This window comes from Pseudonaja textilis, chromosome 2, assembly GCF_049901715.1.
Source record: "Pseudonaja textilis isolate UNSWEBS1 chromosome 2, rPseTex1.2, whole genome shotgun sequence".
Classification (NCBI taxonomy): domain Eukaryota; kingdom Metazoa; phylum Chordata; class Lepidosauria; order Squamata; family Elapidae; genus Pseudonaja; species Pseudonaja textilis.
In genome coordinates this window covers 33,241,935-33,262,574 of record NC_141991.1, presented here as the reverse complement: position 1 = coordinate 33,262,574, position 20,640 = coordinate 33,241,935, and the positions used below count along the sequence as shown (strand labels likewise).

Below are 20,640 nucleotides of genomic sequence, written 5' to 3'. Positions count from 1 at the left end.
GGACCAAGTAATAATTTTGAGTTCACAAACAGTTTTGAAGAAATTTGCCTGGTTGTGACTCTTTTTAACATGTCCTTGCAAAATCATTCTGACAGTTTACATGCTTCTATTCAAATCCTAGATGAATAATCCAAGAATCTTCAGCCTTGTTTTGCTATGCATAATTTTGTTTGTAAAATTACTGAAATAACATCCTTTATGTTACTAAGACATAGATGGATTATTTTATAAGAACTCTATGTGAACCTAAAGAACCTCATTTAAAACTGCTGAATTGATGAATTATTAGACCAGATGAAATTAAGTTACCTGTGTTTAATGTGTTGCCCAATAAGATATCATCTAATCTGTATATTTTAATTAGAAATCAAAATAAATCCTGGAAAACAGTATTCTTTCTTTAGTTCTTATAACTCTTATTTATTTATTTGTTTGTTTGTTTGTCAATCACATTTCTATAGCCACGAATCTCACCAAAACAAATCTGAGTGGCGCATAAGAATTAATACTTATACTTACTAATTTAATTTTACTGGATATTAAGATAAATATTACTAAACACAACATTACATTCATCTTATTTTTACTAGATTGGGCTGCTACTAAAAGTACTAAGCAAGATGTGATACAGTACTTCTATGTGTGTGTTCTAGGCGATGGAAGCGTTATGATACCACCCTCACCTATTGAGCGACTTTGTTCAGACTTTTATCCATTTCTTCTATTTTTATATGGCAGAATTATTTTGATTCTCTAATAGAACATTTCACAACCACAACAACCTGTCTGAAGTTTTTGTGATCATGTGCAATGTGATTGAGATTCAATGTCCCAGATTGTGATCAGGCACTTTACCCTGGGAATAATGCATGTGATTTCAGAAAACACATTATCTCTACTATTGCTTTTCCCAAAATAATTATTAACTCTTAAAGTTTGAGAAAAGTTGGTTGGAAATTATGGCTATGATGTTGGAAAAAAACCCAGCCATATAGGAGAGGGGGTTCAAGCATGGAATTAGCTTTGAGCCCTTGTGCAGTCACAGAAGGTCCAGAACCTATACCTCCTTAAACTCTGTAGAAACCTATCTATGTATTCCCAGTATTGGTTGGAGAAGCCCAGGGTAACCTTCTTTTAGGTGACATTCAAGATATGCCTGTTCATCAAGTATTTTTAGGATAATAGTGTATTCTAATCCAGAACCAGATTGTCTATTACATAATTATTCTTTTTCAAAATGAGCCTAGTTTTTAATAATGTATATATTTGTTTTAAGGATTTTTAAGTCTTTTTTTATGCAAACATTCAGATTTTATTTCTATACAGGCAATGAAATTACATTTTGCTCTTATGTTCATGGATCAATTTATTGATCACACCTTTGTTCCTACAATCCTAGCAACCCTTTCAGAAGTAATATTTGGCGGGGCATCTTCTCAAAGCTCCATTCTGTGACTTTAATCCATGTCTCTATAATGTCTCAGTCTTTTAAGAAAGAAAAAAAATCCTTCAAGATTTAACCATGTGTTAAATTTAAAAATGCTGAGGTTTCTCATATTCATAAGTCTACAAAAACTGCCCTGAAATATCTTTCATTAGCAAGTAGGCTTTTAAATTCCTAAATGAATTGAAATGGGGCAATATTTTGGAGTCCAAGATTCAAATGTTCTGAGAGAGGAAGGTTAGAGAAAAAAGTAGCTTACCAACAGTGGTCATTCTCTGTACTCTAAGAGTGCTTTATTGAAATCCTCTGGCCATGGCTTAAAGACATCCTACTATTGGTTGTTAGAAGATATGACTTTGTGACCCAGCCTTTTTTAATTCCCAGTGCATTGTGAAAGCAGCCTACATTTGTTCTTAGCTCTTCCAGTGTTTAATTTCTGTTTCTGTCTTCTCCTAACACAAGTCTTGGCTTTATAATGCCTCCTTCACAATCTTGATGATGACATAAGCAATTACACCCTTTGGCATAGTCTTCCTTTGGAGGTTAGATTGATGGCAACCTTGACTTCCTTTTGAAAGGCAATCAAGCAGACCCTGTAAAATCTAATATTGCCTTATTGTTGTGGGTGCAATTTGACTGATGATTCTGTAATGCTGTGATAGTGGAAATGATGGTAAAATTGATTGGCACTTTCATTGTATGTTTATTGTGGTTCATGTGAAGTGCTTCACGTTCTTTTATGGTTGTAAACATCAGGAATCTATCTATGAACACCTGATCTACATTTTGTAAAGCACCACTCTGGCATTATGTGGGTACCTTATATAATTAAATATCAGCCAAAAGAAGACCAAAACAAGTTATATTAAACACCTATTCTGTGGTCTTTCAAACTACCAGTAGACCAGTTTGTTACAAAAAAAAATGGTCCTGCAGGTTAATTTAAACTGGAATATTATTTGTTATTATTTGTTCCAAATAAGAACAAAGATTTTTTAATACTTGTGTTCTCAATATTTTTGCATGGCCATGCTTTCTCCTGTTTACTTTTTTAAAAACAAGTGTGTGAAAAACAATAGGCAAGCTTATGGAATGGTAAGGCAGAAATAGGCCATTGCAGGTTATCAGCATGCAACCCCTCCATGCTGATCATTAAGAAATTCAAATTATGCTGGCATATTATTGTACTGATTTGAGCAATAGAGGTATGCACATTTACATAGCCAAGAGGAGGAACATAATGGGTAGCTACTAATTTGATCCCTTTAAAGGTTTTTCCTGTCTAGCTGTGACGGACTCAAGGGGCGGTGCTCATCTCTGATTGTCAGCTGAGAGAGCCTGCATTCTCTGAGAAATGCTTCTGTCATCATGTAACCTGCATGAAAATATGGAATGCAGTAATTTTTCCTGCCAAAGCAGTACCTATTTATGTACTCGCATTTGTCTGCTTTTGAACTGTTGGTTTGACAGGAGCTGGGACGAGTGATGCATAGCACTCAGGTCTCAAACCCGGGCTGTCTCCTTTTCAGTTAACAAGCCTGACTCTTAACTTTGTCATGCTTTGAAATAAGTACATTTAGGATTTGGTCCTAATCTTACGAACTCATGAATAATAATTTCCAGAATGATGCCTATACTGCATATAAAGGTTACAAGATAAGGCTGCTATATATAATCAATGAAATACCCCCTCTTAATCGTGAAGGTCATTCTATTTGTTTACTAAGCAAACAGAACAATTTGGTTATTGGTCATGCTCTGATCCCCACAAGCCTTGAAAACCTTATATGTGGAAAAGTTTGTGGAATGTATAAAAGTATATGGGATGTGACACATAATGTTAAGTCTTGTGAGAAAGGTCCCCAGGTATTATTTTAGCCAACTTATGACTTAGTTTTGTACCACAGTTGAAGATTTGTTCTTTACCTGCTATGCTCTTTCAATCCTACAGAATGACTCACAAGTTTTCATGCTGTCACAATCTAACAATCTTCACAGGAGGAAAACAAAGTGTTGTGAACATTAAGATTAAAGAAATATTATAGTATAAATTCCTGGGAACTATAGACTTCTTGTATATTTACTATCAGGAACAATACACACATGAACTTATACACAGATTGAAGCAGAAGGGGAATCAAAGAGGTCAGGGGGTAATAAAATGGAAGAGGTGGATTTCAGATACTGATAATTATGTAATGATGGTATTCACTCAGAAATGAGTTGTTAAGTATGACATAGATGTTCTTACATTGGTGGGATTATTAAGATTTATAATGTTATAAATCTTTCTGTCTAATTAATCCAAGGGAAATAGAATTTGAGCTCTTGAAGTATTACAGCAATTTAACAATGACCTTTTTTCAATTATTTTGTTCAGAAATGGTAACCTCAGTCCACAGAACTATTTGCCATTTGTCAATGACCCAATATCCCTCGTTGTTTTTAATGCATCTGTGTATTTATTTATCCAAATTTATCCATTCTTGTATGCCTGTCCAATTTACAGTGAGTCTAGGCAGTGTAGAAACAAATGAAAAAGAGTCATAAAAACAATGGACAGTCTTGTCTAAAACTTATTCTAAAAAAGGAAAGTTGAAAATTGAATTACAGTTGTCCAATAATGTCAGGTCTAGCAATAATTTCTTGAGGCAGGAATGGACCACAGTCTTCTTAAATGCAGGTGGAATCACTACCTCTCTAGGGGATCCTCTGTCTGGGCCCATCCACATATCATCTCCTAGGTAGTTCTGACAAGTCACAAGCATTCTGATCTAACAGTGGCCAAGCCCACAGTTCCAAGGCCTCTCACCTTTTCATTGGGACTAAAGGGGTTGGACTGGTTGTGCAACATGCTAACCAGCGATAGGCTATTTTCCTCTTGGTTTGCCAGATAACATCTGGTGCTATGGTCAGTTTGCTGATTAATTTCTTTCTTCAGTCAATATCCAGTCACATCCATTCATGGATGGTAGAAATGAAACCATGGTCATCCATTAGGGTTGAAACATAATAAAGAAAATGAGGTATGGCAGAGATAAGTCTTCTTCTACTCCTTTTGCATCTTTGTTTCATATTCCACACATCCAGGGGTTCTGCAAAGAAATTGAGACTGAAATTATTCCTGTTTTATAACACTTTTAATGTCCATGTTCAAAGGCTAAAAGAAGATTTAACAATAGAATAACCCCCATTTAAGATCACAAATATTTAAGATTTGTAAAAACCAGACAGATACCTTGGTCTTCAACTGCAGTTAAGACACTGCGAAGTACAATTTAACTCATAGTAATTCTAGAAGTCAGACAAAGCTTGAGCACATCATTATTTAGCATGTTGCATCAGAAAGCTGGGTTATTCATCTGTTGCTGCCATTTTAGCTTGCTTGTATAAGAGTGAATTATTCTTAAAGAGAAATCCACTTCTCAATATTGATGATGTTCTAATCATTGTCTGAACTGGGATTCTTTTACGGGGAGATCCCTGTCTTTTGCTTAAAATATAGTTGTATTCCACTGGCAGATATGCCAGATAAACATTATTTTAAGTGACAGTTAAAAGTTTTCCATGCCAGTAGGTCGTACTTACAAGTAAAAAGGGGTTCTTTACTTATCAGTGGTTCTGCTAGCTGAGTCAACTTTATTCTCTTGATTTAAATTAAGCCTTCCTCATCAAAAGATCGGTACTTGATGAAGGGCTGCAAACAGCTTTATTGTCAGAAGAGCTCTTTATTTCGAGTGGAAGGTTGGAGCTGTTCCAGTCACAGATTTACCTGTTTATGCAGAGCTTAATCTGTTGCAGAATGGACACTTGCCCACAATCCGTTTGTCTGTTTACAAATGTAAGCTCCTTACCTGCAAACAGTAGAAGCAGAATTTCGCAAGGGAGGGATTCTTTAACACCCTTGACAGCCACAATACCTTCTCATGAAGAGTAACATGCTCTAAATACAGTGGATGGTCTAGGTCAGGGGTGTCAAACTCGCATTGTCACGGAGGCATCACATGACATATCGGAACTTTTTTCCCCTTTGCTAAACCATGGATGTGGCCAGCATGTGATGCATCCAGCTCACAGGCTGCAAGTTTGAAAGCCCTGGTCTGTGTGGTTATTGTCTTCTGCTGAGGGCTAAGTCAAATTTTAGGTTCAGATATATCAGGTTTGCTGTATTCTCTGGTTCTGGTTCATTTTTGGTCCTCAGTGCTATCCATGAACTATGATAAAGGGTTATTATTCTTTGCAGAATAAAAATTTACTCTGGTAAAGAGTGATGTTTTGTGTTTAGATAGTCTTAAGACTACCATGATGTATTATTGTAAGTTTGAGCAAAATTCTACATGTATAAAAGCACCTGGGGTTGTTTGCTGAAGTAAAGGATTAAGGATATTGAAAAAATGCAGCACAATGGACTTGGGTGAAATTCAACAGGAAAAATCTTTCAAGCAAAGGTTCTCTGCTCAGAATTGGAAATTGGGACATTTTCTGAAGGCTTCAAATTTCCCTGTCATTCTGCATCCACTCACAAAGTATGCTTTGACAAGGTCTACCTTTCTTTCCAGCCTTCTATTTTTAAAGCCTGACTTTCAGAGCAGGAGAAGAGATAATTTGAACTCTTGGCAGTTAGTGGCAAGGAAGAAAGACTGATTTTTATCACGTGTTTGTTCCTCAGTCTCTTTTGAAATATATAATCAATTTTAATTCTAGCTGATAAAAATCACTCCAATGCTTTAAAATCAAAAGCAACTACTATATTTAATCAGTTCTTTATTATAACTATTTGAACCTGCTTTCCAAAATAATCTTCCCAAAGCAGATTATAAGCAATATTAATACAAATATTAATATCAATATTAAAGAAATATGATTTAGTGAAATAGGAGGGAAAAATCTCATATTTCTCTGAGAGAAATTGGTTGCACTGACCTTAGTGAGAATTAGATGAAAAGGTCCATTAGCACTGGAGACACTAAAAAATGATTTGGAAGAAATACTTTGGACATTGTGCAAGAGACTCTAAAAGTGAATAGGAGAGAGATGCTGTGTTCACACAAGGTCCAAAGCACTTCTGAATTATTTTTGGAATGAGCTCCGAAGAATTCAGCTTAGCAAAATTATATGGTGGCTGTTTTTTTCTTCTTTCTTAAATAAAAAATACCCTTATTTTTTCAAGGTATAAGTAGATTCACAAATCAGAAAGTATAACATCCACTGAATTCATATTCACAATAATACAACTGTTGTAAATACATGATGGTTGCCAATCCCCCAAATTTTGATTATGTGGCCATGGAGATGCTGCAATGGTCATAAATGCAAAGACTGGTCGTAACTCACTTTTTTTCCCAGTGGCTTTGCAACTTTGAATGGTTGCTAAAATATGATGCAGTTAAACAAAAAAAAAGACCTGTGAATAATTGACTTTGCAATTATTTATTCAACAAAAAAATAGCATATGTCCCACTTCCTTCTCTGGAAGTAATAACTACATCCTTAGAAAGTGCTTGTGGAGTCAGAGCTCCTCCTGAAGCTGTGGAAATACGTTCTTTCACCCAGCTCTTAGGAAACTAGTTCTGTTCTTGCAACACTGCTTTATTACCAAAGAAGTGGACCTTTGCAACATATTCTTCCTGGAGTTGTAAAGTTGCATCTGATGCAGAATGTGGGAGTCTGGCTATTAATTGGAAAAACAAACTATTCCGAAATTGCTTCGTTGAATCCTGGGCCCAGTTGAAAGTGCTTATTTTCCCCTACAACATATTACAGACTGCCTCAACAAATCTGAGTCTGCCTTAAAATTCTGTCCATTCTTTTAAAGAATACCTACTGACAATCTCATCTGCTTGTGATGTCCATAGGATTTGATTGTGATGCCTAGGCTTTTCAAGAGTAACACATACACTCTTGGATCTTGGAGCCTTAGTGGACAACCAGTTAAATATGAGCCAGCAGTGTGCAGCAGCCAAAAAAACCCCCCCTAGTGCAATCCTAAATTGCATTAACAGAGGGATACAATCGAGATCAAGTGAGGTACTAATACCATTCTATAAAGCCTTGGTAAGACCACACCTAGAGTATGGCATCCAGTTTGGTCACCACACTATAAAAAAGATGTTGAGACTAGAAAAAGTACAGAAAAGAGCAACCAGGATGATTAGGGGACTGGAGACTAAAACATACGAAGAATGGTTACAGCAACTGGGCTTGGCTAGTCCAGTGAAGAGAAGGACCAGGGGAGACATGATAGCGGTCTTCTAGTACCTGAGGGGCTGCCACAGGGAGGAAGGGGTCAAGCTATTTTCTAAAGCACCTGAAGGCCAGACAAGAAATAACGGATGGAAACTGAACAAGGAAATAAGGAGAAACCTTCTGACGGTGAGAACAATCAACCAGTGGAACAGCTTTCCCTCGAAAGTTGTGGGAACACAATCACTTGAGACTTTCAAGAAGAGATTGGACTCCCAACTGTCAGAAATGGTGTAGGGTCTCCTGCTTGGGTGGATTATCTGATTATCTCTTATCTGTTTATCACTCTGGAATATGCTGCCCTCAGAAGTATAGTTGGACCTAAGTCTCACCTTGTTTAGAAAAGTCCTGAAAATTGTTATTGCAAGAAGCCATAAAGACCACTGCAACCACTGGTAAATTTATACTAGTTTTATGTGTGTGTGTGTATTTGTGTGTGTATGTGCATGTGTGCACACAATCCCAAAGTTTTAATGCTTGGGAATGAATGAATGAATTCACAATCACATAATAAAACAGTCTCTTTGAATTCTTCAGCCAGATCCACTGTGCTCTTTCAGAAATGCCAGTAAATTAAACATTTCAAAAATCTATTCCCATAATGGGTACTAGCCATTTTGTTTAGCTATTTTCAACAGGGAATATTAGCACACAGAGTCCAATATTTGGCTAAGATTTGGTTCTTATTGGATAGAAAACATTAGGTTTAAAATGATTAGTTGCTTACCTTTTCTGAAAATACATAGTTGTGGGTATGTGACATTAGGAAAAAGAAAAGTTGTGGGGTTTTGTTCTTATCAATTAAAACTTATTTCACCCTAATGTATTTCATTATTTAGGTTAGATTTGGCTTTGGAGGTTAGATTATTGGAGTTGGATTTACTGTTACTCAAACTGTTAAGCGATGAAAAGGGTTATAAAGTGGTCACTTACCAGTTACGTACAGCAGTTGATGTAGGCTGTGGCTGTTTCATTAGGCTATAATAACCTGATCAGTGTAGAATAAATTGGCTCTGCAAATGCTATAGATAGGCGAAAGGTTTTATATCCAGATCAGCCTCCTAAGACATTTTATGCTACCCATAAAATATATTTGTCATGTATGTGTTATATTTGGTATCTTGAAAGAAGAATCAAAACACAGATCTGTTTATATATATATATTTGTTTCCAGAGAGGAAAAACCACATTTTAAAAAACATTTTAAAAAATTAATGTTCATATAAATCCAATTATATTTTTATTTATCAGATCAAGACATTTTATTTAGAAGAAATCTGATCTCTCCAAAGGAACACTGAATTTGTTTAGTCTTGTTCAAATTTGGTATATTTTATCCTTCAATTATTTTCTTTTCCTTGATCTATAACTGCAGAATAGTAAATGAGCGAATCCATACCAACAACCGGAAAGTTGACAATTTTTCTCCAAATCTTGTGATAAATTTAGACATTCCAAATTTTATATACTTTACAAATTATTTGAAAGACTAACAGAAAGGGATTTCTAAGCTGAATAAGCAGGAATAAACAATTGTTTGCATTCACTTTGTAATATAATTGCACCACATTTCTAGTTAAAGATGCTTGACAAAAGCAAATATTATTATTTTTTCTTTTTATGCCTACATTTTGTTTAAATTATATATACTTTTCCCCTTTAAGAAGCAGTGTTGTAAAGGCACATCAAGGTACATCCGGAGTTGTCTATATTTTATGTAATTTTCTCAGCTGTTTGTCTTTTGCTGCACCAGTGATTCTCAACCAAGGCATATCCTTAGTTTTGTGTTATAGGACTTAAAAAATTATGCAGCTTGTCCTGTATTTGAAATAAAAAATGGAGAACAATGTCTGTTTAAAATCTATCTTCATTATTTATATTAAAGATCCTAGGACAGACAGATCCTGTGGGCAATCTTGGAGTCCTCCTAGACTCAATTGTGGGTCTAGGAGGAGCACATGACAGTCTTGGCTGGGAGAGCTTTCTGTTTCATGCCAGTTGTACCCCTTCCTGGATCAGAAAGCTCTGCTTAAAATCAATCAACCATGCCCTAGTCATTTCAGAGCGGACTACTGTAATGTGGTTTACTTATGGGGGACCACTGATGAGCATCCAGAAGCTCAACTGGTACAGAATGCAGAGATGGAGGCAGTTATGTGTGCTCCCAGAAGAGCATATATTGCACCTCTGCTCCATGAACAGCATTAGCAACCACTCTGTTTCTGGGTCCAGTTCAAACTTTAAAGCCCTTCATGGCATGGGATCGGACTATCTGAGAGATCCCTTTCCCCGATTACATCCACCTGTCCCGTTTGATCTGGGAGAGAAGGCATACGATTTTCCAGGGATTTATCTTTCTCTACGGAACAGTCTATTTTCCCTGCCCCTCCGCCACAAGGTCAGGTTAGCTACATCCCTGCTATCATTTTGGAAACCCCTCAAGACCTAGTCACCAGACCTGGGGATCCTAGGATACCCAAGATATTCCTGATGGCTTTATTGTAGTTGATCTTTTCATTCTTTCCTTTCATATGGTTTGTACATTTTACTTTTTTATATAACATTGTTATAAAATATAACACTATAATTTTCATAATGACATTTCTATTTTTATGATTGTTTTTGTAAATTTGTTGTTTTATTGATTGTGGAATGCTACCCAGAAGTGTTTTTTTGGGTGTGTGTGTGTGTGTGTGTGTGTGTGAAATGGGCAACCACAATATAAATGTGATTAATAAATAAATAACTATAAATCCTCTTTAAAGTATGTGTTATTTTAAATTTGCCAGGGAAATGTTTTCATAAGCTTAAGCTTCATAAACCTAAGTCATACATGTTTGATTTCTGCAATTCTAAAAATGATGTGATTTGAACCCAGTAAAGATATGGGAAGTAAGATATGCAAAAGATAGTTTACATATAGCTTTTCCATCATTTAAATATTTTAATTTAGCTTTCTAGTAATTTAATATTGTACTCAGCATTGCCACAAAGATATTGTTAAAGGAAGCTATACAGGCTATGAAACATTACCCATTAAGAAGATACCATGTCTTTAAATTATGGCAATTTCTTAAGATTTTAAAACAAAATGAGCTCTTAGAGATGTGATTAATAGCAGGGGGAGGAGGATAACATTGGGTCATCAGTGGCACTCCATTACAAAAATGGTTGAACTAATAAAGGCATTCATCTATTTGACCAATAAAGCATTTGAATGATATGCTTGTGGTTTTTGTCATACAGTACTTCCATTTCACTGAAGAAACTGATTTTACATGTCAGCGAAGGATCACAGAATAAATTCAGTTGTAATCTGTAGATGTTTTAATGCTGAAATAATAGACTGTCCATACAGCATTGTGCATTAGATTTCAGATTTGTGCCATTTGAATTTAAAAATTCTGAAAATGGAATATTTGTCTCTAGGTATTTTGGTTTTTTGTTTTTTTAATAGCAAAATTACCAAGGTTCCTGGGATAAGCTGTGTTATAAAACAGAGAGGATATAGAAGACAGGATTATACAATCATTACAAGCCATATGAGGTACTACATCATCTGGAAGACTTTCTCCAGTTGTCTGCATGAGGGTGTGCCTACACAGACTGATTCTGCTGGGGCTGCCCATTCAATTAGGTGCATGGACACATACACAAGGATGGATGAGAGACTCTTTTGATGGAGGTTAAACCTTCTGGAGAAAGTGGACAGCATTTCTAGAAAGAACTAGCCACAGTGACAAAAGTTCTAATATGACGAGCTTTCAAATAGACACATTGATTTCTTCTACTCTCCCTATGTATTTATATATTATTTTATTTACTTATTTTTATGCCACCATCTTTCCTATAAGGTGCCTAATATAATATATGCAGCATGAATAAGTCTCAATACTGTTCTCCCTTCCCAATGTTCTGTTAATAGGGAATTGTACTTCCCTTCCAACCTTTTTAAAAAAATAGTAATTATATTATTGAATAAAGAGATATAGATGTATAGGTGTATATAGTTAGGGTTAGAAGAAATTTTCTTTCTTATGCCTTACTTTTGGGTGCGCTTGGATGTAATCTAATCACAATATATAGGCATGTTATTGTCATGTTTATTTTCTGCAACACCAGCTCAGTGTAATAAAAAATGATCATGCAATTGTTTCTAATTAAGTTCTGATTAAGTCCAGATATCATTTTGTGTCCCTTGTGTCAGTTTTATCATTACTAAATATGCTATGTGTTAGCCGACGTCCTCAGTGACTTAGTCAGAACACTGATGTATTTAATCAGAATTATCTACTTGATCATGATTGGCAGTGACTTTCCATGGTCTTACATAGGAGTTTTTCCAGTTGTATGAGAAGGATTTGGAGATTAAATCTGGTACCATAAAAATACGCACTTCCTTTATATGAAGTATAAATTAATATATGTACATATGTCTAGGTAAACAGTAAAAAGAAAGGAGTTTTAAATGGTTTTGTATGTTCACTGCAAGAGCCAATTTAGTATAATAGTTAAAGGCATCAGACTAAAGATTGGGAGATCATGAGTTCTACTCTTGTCTTAGCTGGGTGATCCTGGGACAGTTACTTTCAGACATAAGAAGAAGGTAATAGCAAACCATCCTTGAAAATGTTGTCCCTTCCCTCACCAAAAATTGTTCACATGAGTCATGTACAGTGTAGCCCAACAAATTGGGGAATAGTTACTTCTAAAGTGAGAATAATTCACTCAGCTATTGAAATCCAAAGTTTTATTTATGCATGGGGATATCGCAAAGAACACATGGGGTTAAGGTAAAAAGATAAAAAGCATATTATTGTCATGGGGATTTCTTATAGATCAATAGAACAGACAGACAATAAGAATACGGCCTGTCTATTATGAGATGCCTAAACTTTCAAAGAGGCGTGTGATAGCAACAATGGGGGAGTTTCTGCTGGAAGCTTAACTATACCAAGAATCATAGATCCAACTAATTCCTATCTTTTCTTGCTGACCATTTTAATTTTCAGCAAGTGGGAGAAGGAATAAGGGGATTCATTATTCTGGACCTAAATTTTATTAACAGGGAAGAAGTACTTTAAGTGAAGTTGATTAAAACCATGAGAGATAGTGAACATGTTATCTTTTAAATTCATTGTACAAAAGAAAGAATGAATAGAAAAGTGTGTAGTGGATATCAATGGATTTTGATAAACTCAGATGAAAGGTTGGCCTGATCGAATGGCTTAAGAGAGAAGAAAAAGAAGAAGAACTTTATTGTCATTGTACAAGTACAACGAAACTGTGGATGCACCCCAGCAACTGTTCGCAATACAATAAAACCAGAGCACTTAAAAATGAAGATAAGAAAAATAGAGTACCCACGTCTCTATTTGCAATTTGAGAGTACAATATCTATGAATATATACAAAATATACATCCAACACTGACTGTGATGCCGAGTGTAATACACAAGAGATGGATTGTACTGTAATATGTTATTATACATCTGAATGAGGTATTGTGATTTGACATCTTTTCACATCTTAATAAGGTAGTGACTTTGTATTTATTTGCAGTTCAGGTGGCCCAGGGAAAGAAACTATTTGTTAGTCTAATGGTGTGAGATTTTATTGACCAAAAGCGCTGTCCAGATCAAAAAGATAATTGCGAGGGTGTGAGGGGGCTTCTATGATGGCCTTGATTCTGCTTTGACAGCGGGACCTGGCTAAGTCTTCCAGGGAGGGCAACCAATGATCTTTTGAGCTGTGTGTATCACCTCTGTACAGTTTTCCTGTCCTCAGATGAGGAACCTGCATACCACACACCCAGACAGTATGGTGCTGAAGGAAAGAAGTGTCCAGGAATCCTGCAAAACAAGATATTGAAAGTCTGCTAAAAAGTAAAATTAGGAGACATCTAAAGTAGACCAATGGAAATTCACCTATAGCTTTCTAAAATGCTAAAAAGAAATAGACAGGAATACAAAGCTGAAGGGAGAAGAAAAAGCAAAAAGAATGCAAGGCAATTGCTATGAACAATAAGGACTATGTTACAGAGATTAAAGTGAAGAAAGATCTCAAACTTGCAAGAAATGCTAAAGACATCACTCACACACACACACACACACACATTTTCAGGAATGTCAGAAACAAAAGGAAATGCAAAGAGGCTGGAGTTCTAGGGATAATTGATAATGGTGGTGATGATGAAGAAGTGAAATGTTTAAACTCATTGAATTGATCTTTCTGTCAGAAGGAAAGAAAAGCCCAGATGTCTATCATTTTGCCACTATAGTAGTGTTTCTCAATCTCATCAGCTCTGAGATGTATCAACTTGAACTCCCAGAATTTCCCAGCTAACTATGCTGGCTAGGGAATTCTGGGAGTTGAAGTCCATACATCTCAAAGTTGCTGAGGTTGAGAAATAGTGCACTAGAGAAAGGAGGGAACTCAGCTCAAGATAAACAAGAATGATATAAAATAACACTAATTTAATTGAACGTAAGTCTCCAGGGTCAGATGAACTATATCCAAGTGTGCTAAAGGAACTAGTGGAGCAACTGAGCAACTGTTAAATGAATCTTGGAAAGTCTCAAGAGTACTGCAGAGGTTGCAGAAAATTGGAGGACAGCAAATGATTCCTCAACAAACAGAAAAAGATGCCATGAGAAGTTGCTGACCTATCAGTTTGTTGGTATTAAAGCATCTTGTTAAACAGCACATTTGTGAGAACTTGGATAGAAACAACAATGAATAGGTTCAGTATGGGTTTGATACAAATAATTCGTGCCAGACAAACCTTATCTCCTTTTTTTTGACAGTGTTAACTAGCTTTAATAAATTGGGGGAATCTTATGTTGACATAGACAGACTTTTTTGTGATATCTTCATTAATGATAAAAGATAAGAGCTAGATGTTGCCACTGTTAGAGGTTAATTGGCTGAATGGGCCATACCAAGATAGTATTCATAAATGCTTCCACATCTGTTTGGTGATTATTATAAAGTGCCACAGGCTTTGCCTTGAGCCATATGTTTTCCATTGTATTTGTTTATGTCCTGGGGTGATGAGCAAATTTACAGATTACACAGGATAAATGGGTAATAGGTTAGAATAGGAAGATGGTGTTCATGAAGGTTTAGAGAGATTTAACAGTGAACCAAATGAAAGGGAAGAAAGGTCTTGCACACCGAGACAAAACATGCAAAAACATTAGTATAAAATAGTAATTCTTGGCCTTGCAATAGTACTTCTAGTACATGTTCCAAATCTACTTGTTCTAGTAGATTGCATTGAGAACAAGCCAGCAGTAAAATTCAATTGCTAATAACTAATTTAATTCAAATTTTAATTTTTTATATTTTTATTATGATTTGAGTGAGAGGGACATCTTTTAAATTTAATAAATAATAATAAAAAGGTGAACGCTGGAGACATACAGAGTCCAGGTCACAGGAAATATTTTTTGCATTGTATCCTGTCTTGGTGAAGCCTCATTTAGAAAATTGTCTTCAATTGTGACCACTGCAGAAAAAAAAAAAGGACTTTGAAAAACTGGAATCCTGAGATAGACTACCTTTTCCACAATGGTGCCAGGACTGGAATCCAAGTCCAATGAAAAATGGATGAAAATGAAAAAAGTACTAAAAATGTTTAGCCTGCAGAAGTGAATTGAGGAGGGTATATGATAACAGGTTTCATATTTCTAAAGGGTTGTAATTTAGAAATGGAAATGGAGTTTATTTCTCTTAACCACAGACATCTAGAACCAGTGAGTTAAAATTGCAGGAAATTAAACTCAGATTAGATATTAAGGAGAGAAAAAAACCTAATTTATTATCATTTTATGGCTGCCCATTTTAAAACACAACTCTGGGTGTTTCACAACAATAACAAAGTTATAAAAAGCCATAAAACAATAAAACAACTTAGTGATATAGCCTGTCATCTAATAGAACAGATTGTGCATGAAGTGGTATGTTCATTTCACTGAAGAATTTCAAATGGAGGCTATCTAGCCAACTGTCTGAAATACTGTAGAAGAACTCCAAGCAGGAGTTTGGATGAGATGTTCCTTTGAGATCCTTTTTCTGAGATTCTGTAATCTGGTAAAAATGCATCTAAATACAGATTATGAAACGGGGAGCTGATTTTTTTTTAAATATCACCTGAACCATTAACATCTAGATTGGAATCCTGATAGTAGTATAGACCTAACATACAGTAAGATAACAAGAGGTGGTTTAAGCCTAGAGAAATTTGAATGTTCTTGAAAAAGTTGGAATTACAACAGTGAGAAGGTTAGATAGGAGAAGCAAATATGTATTAAATTTGGCTGTAATGGAGAAATCCATTGGTGACCACAGGTGCTTCTTTGATATTTTTGTGCTAATATAATGACACATACGAAACATCCTGAACAGAATTATATCTAAAGAGAGGGAACAATAGAGTTCTTCTGTAACCTAGGTTTATATGTCAGCACCATCCAATCTGAAAGAAGTCTATTAATAAGAAACCAATATCAATCAAAGTTTAATTTGATCAGAATTATTTAGACCATAATGCTTATAAATATGCACTTTCTTCCCTTCCCGGCTGAGTAACCCAATATTTCAGGTGTGAAGAAATATTTCAGGTGTTTTGTTTTTTTCAAAGTTCTAAGTCAGTCAGGTTGCTTAACTAAGCAGCGTCCAAATGTTTTAGAACATTACTGTGCATTATTTTCATAACAAGCTGCTTAGTGCATCTTGATTAACCTCATTATATTTATTCATTCTTACATTTCTGCATTGATGTTTTCAGTTGTGAAATAGTGGTAACTTAATTTTGGACAGAACATGACTTCTAGAAGATATGTTTATTTATTTGTTCAATTTATATAGCCTCACACTTGCCAGATGACTAACAGCATGCATTGGGGTTGGCCTCATTGCCCAATCAGACACATTGTGCTGTGGCTGAAGTACAGTTGAGAGATGTATCTTTGACCAGAGAGCATGAGGGGCATTCTTAATTGCCTATGGTAATCTACATATCCTTGGTCAGCACACTTAAAATCTGCAAAGATCTGTGTTTTCTTATCACCTTCCTAGTATGTAAGACTACAGTTTTAATTTTTACTACTTTTTAGTGCACATTGGCTATGCTGAACTTCTATTATGAGTTGACAAGTTTATGTGTGACTCGTAATATTCACAGTGACAATATTTATTTTAGAGGCATCAAAAACATTCTAATTAATTACTGTTGGTAAGAGACCTGTGGGAAAAAGTGATTTAAGACTGTGTTTTCTCTTTTCCACAGCTGTATGTCATGTATTTCTCTATAAAGATGTGTGCAAGAATCAATAGCTACACTTCTGTTGCCTTGTCCCACATAAAGTGGTTCTTTTATATCCATTTTTCAAATGGGAGGAGGATTGAAACAAATGCATACCTTTTCACACAAACATTATTGAGTGAGTTACAGTCTTATAAGTTGATATAGCCAATCGTTCAGTTAGTGCAATAACTAAGGGGTAAAAATTACTTGAGTTACTGGCTTATAAATTGAGATAGCTGATGATTTAGTTAATGCAATGGGGAAGGAGTCAAATTACTAGAGATACAGGGTTATAAATTGATGTAGTTGATGGTTTAGTTGATGTAATAACTTAAGGAGTAAAACTACTCAAGTTGCAGGCTTGTAAGTTGATATAGCGGATGGTCCAATTAGTGCAATAACTAAGGAGTACAAATTACTCAAGTTACTGGCTTATAAATTGATGTAGCTGATGGTTTAGTTGGTGTAATTATTTAAGGAGTAAAACTACTTGAGTTTCAGGCTTATAAATTGATGTAACTGATGGTCAAATTAGTGTAATAACTAAGGATTATAAATTCATCAAGTTGCAGTGTTATAAGTTGATGTAGCTGATGGTCTAGTTGGGGCAATAATTAAGGAGTACAAATTACTCAAAGGGATTGCATCTTGTTTAAAGGCACCTGGCACCTGTATATGCAAGATCCCATTGTTCCCAGCAGTAGCCATGCAACCTTTTTCTACTCCTCTGAATGTCAGAAGGATGACTGTTTGTTTGCCTTGACCTCTCCCCAGCTGTTTACTCTGCAATGCTGCCGCTTCAACCTTGGTTCCCTGAGACTGGCCCCTTTCTCCTCCCTGCTCTGTTTACAGTTGTCCTACCCAGCGTCTCACCTATGAAATCTGTTGATTATTCCACCTGGTTAATGTTAAATTGCTCTTGCAAGAAGATGTGTTTGTTCATAAACACAAATGCCAGGGCTCTTGTTTACTGTACCCATGGCAGCAATCAGTTATTAAACAAATATGGCTTTGTTTGCGGGCATGAGCAGCAGTTTAGCCTGCAAGGTCGGGGGCCAGTGGGGGGGGGGATTTAAAAGCTAGTGTTCTGATGAAAGAAGAAAACGGGAACTTGTCCCTGGAATGTGGTTGAAACTGACTTAGGTTTGTTTTTCTTATCTTTAACTTTGGATGAAGGGGCTGCAAAGATTAGCAAGTGGTTTGGTGGTGTTTTTTTTTTTTTTTCCAAAAGAGATTTCCTTAGTGTAATGATAGCTATCCAGTTGTTTGCTTTTTTCAGAAGAGAGAGAGAGAGAAAGAGAGAGAGAGAGAGAGCGCATTTCTGCAGGACGGCTAGCACAGCAGAATATTCTGTGTGGATCAAACAAGAAGTTTAAATGTCTTGGACAAAAGGATAGGGGCTGTCATCCAGGTAATCGCCAAAAGGGGGGAAAATAGCCTTTGAATATGATTTAGTTGCTTTGTAATTGTGGAGTGGGATGTCTGTGGGCCTACGCGTGCAACTCAGTAATGTTAGTGTGAAGGGGTGTTGGGTTTAGTTAAAAAGCTATTGGTGCTTCTTCGGCACGTTGTAAAGCGAAGGAAATCTTCCTTTTGGTTTAGAGGAGAATAATAAAGCCTTTACATAATGGCAGAACATAGTAAAGAATCCGATTAATATTCCTTCTGTATTTTCCTACTATATAGAGATCAGTTTGGTTGCTTGCCTCCAGTGAATTCTCAATGTGCTAGCCTTAAGTTTGAAAGCATATCCACTACTTATTTTTTTTTTCATTCCTAGGAGGAAAATTGACAGCAATAATTATTCCTTTCATATTGTTATGCAAAGAATCTGGAGGTGGGGAGAAACATTACTTTTCCCTTCTCTTTCCTCCACTGACTTCATGGCCACCACCCACAAAGCAATGGGATACTGTGTCTTCCATTGAATTTATTGGGACAGATACGAGAATTTGCTCAATTTCCATTAAAATGAGTGATTGTGGAATTGTTACATTTGACAGACTATATTGCATATAATTCGAATATCAGGTAACATTGGTTAGCATTTAGCTTTACTTCTCAAAGAAAGAGAACAATAAGCTCGGGGAATAAGAATATTTGTTTTTAATGTTTAATGAGAGGCTTTTAAGGTTATAGTCAAGAGCCGCTATTAAAATAAGAAATTGTATGTGCCCAAGAAAGTTTTGAAGGCTCTGATTAAATGATTGACCCGTTTAGTCAGCCAGGCAAGCAAGTCAGAAAATGTTTGCAAAATTCTGAGAGAGATTTATTTACTAATAGATCCCAATAACCTGATCCATTCTGTTTGTTGTAATTCCTAAAGCACTCATGGGGCTTGAGGTGAATCAGAAGGCACTTGAAGTCATTAATTGTGATTAATCAGTTCCTCTCCAAAGGGGGAGAGAGAGACTGACTATGCTTCTAAACTATATTACGTTATAATTTAGCAAAGCACCACTTAATTTGGGAATTATTATTCTGCAGATTAAATTAATTGAAGTATAATTTTCAGAAAAACTTACTTCGACACAAATAGACAAAAAATGGATCAGATTATGGAAGGCGTGTTTTTATGAATGCTATGAGACATGTTTGGATTAAAACTTTTCCTTTGCTACATGGCTCTTCAAGAAACCAGAATTGTGAATTTAAAATGTTTAATTAAATCTATCATTCCCCACTAGATTATATACCACACATCAGTGGTGGTATGCTACCGGTTTGGCCCAGTTCTGCCGAGCCAGTAGTGGTGATGAGCAGTGGTGACCGAACCGGTTCTTTCCACTGTTCTGCTGTTGGGCTCACCCACCCTCCTGAGCTGCCATACTCACCTTTATCTTCTGCTTTTGAAGCGCATAGAAGAGTGCCGCACGGCAGCTGCTTAAGCAACCGGGAGAGTGCAGGCTTGCAGGAGTTGAGTTGGAACACCTCTGCTCCTGCACAAACGCGTCTGCGCCTGCACAAAGTGTGTGTTTGGGGTGTGTGTGTGTGTGTGTGTGTGTGTGTGCGCGCATGTATGCAAAGCACGTCCACCAAGCCATGCCCACCGAACCAGTGGTAAAAGTTTCTGAATCCCACCACTACCACACTTCTAGGTTACCTTAAAAAATTAGGACTGGTTTATATAATACAATTGTATATTACAGTGCTGGCAAACCTTTTTTGGCTCCCACGCCAATAATTGTGTGTGCTCGTGCACTCGTGTGCTTGTGCGCTCACGCTCGTGTGCTTGCACTCGCATGTCAGCAGAAGACAATGCGTGCTGGGGGGCCCCACACCCCCTGCTCCTGCACGCATAATCCCCTCACAGCACATCTGCGTCTCTGCAGGTGTCGCCCCACCACACACCTCTACACATGCATGTGCGATCACTCCTTATGCTGTGCATCTCTGCACATGCGTGCACGATCCCTCCCGTGCGCCATCCATTTGTGCATGTGCGTACAGCTCCAGTGCATGCTGCGTGTCTCTGTGCATGCATGCATGTCTCCCATGCACCTTACCTCCCTCTGTGCATGCATGTCAGATACCTGACAATCAGCTGTTGGGTGGCAGTGGTGCGCACGCATGTGGAGTAAGGCTCTTCCAGGCGAGCTCTAGCATGCTGGAGGAAATGGCTCTGCGTGCCAATTCCAGCACGC

At 36.6% G+C, this 20,640-nt stretch overlaps 1 protein-coding gene and 1 long non-coding RNA gene across 33 annotated transcripts in view; one reads left to right on the top strand and one right to left on the bottom strand.

Annotated features, from left to right (window-relative positions):
* Positions 1 to 20,640, top strand: part of FOXP1 (forkhead box P1) — a 639,457-nt gene that overhangs the window by 340,873 nt on the left and 277,944 nt on the right. For 2 of the 32 annotated variants that reach the window (XM_087923671.1, XM_087923666.1), the window contains exon 1: positions 18,057 to 18,139. The exons of 25 other annotated variants lie outside the window; for them this stretch is intronic. The gene's annotated coding sequence lies outside the window, so the exon portion shown is untranslated. Of the gene's footprint in view, positions 1 to 18,055; positions 18,408 to 20,640 lie in introns of those variants that run through there. 5 more of the 32 variants (XM_087923658.1, XM_087923667.1, XM_087923672.1 and 2 more) reach the window with 5 other exon arrangements.
* LOC148126821 (uncharacterized) lies at positions 3,884 to 19,969 on the bottom strand. The gene is made up of 3 exons (XR_015741603.1): positions 19,831 to 19,969; positions 13,449 to 13,538; positions 3,884 to 4,539 (listed from the first exon to the last, which is right to left on the bottom strand). It is a non-coding gene; the product is annotated as an uncharacterized LOC148126821 (long non-coding RNA).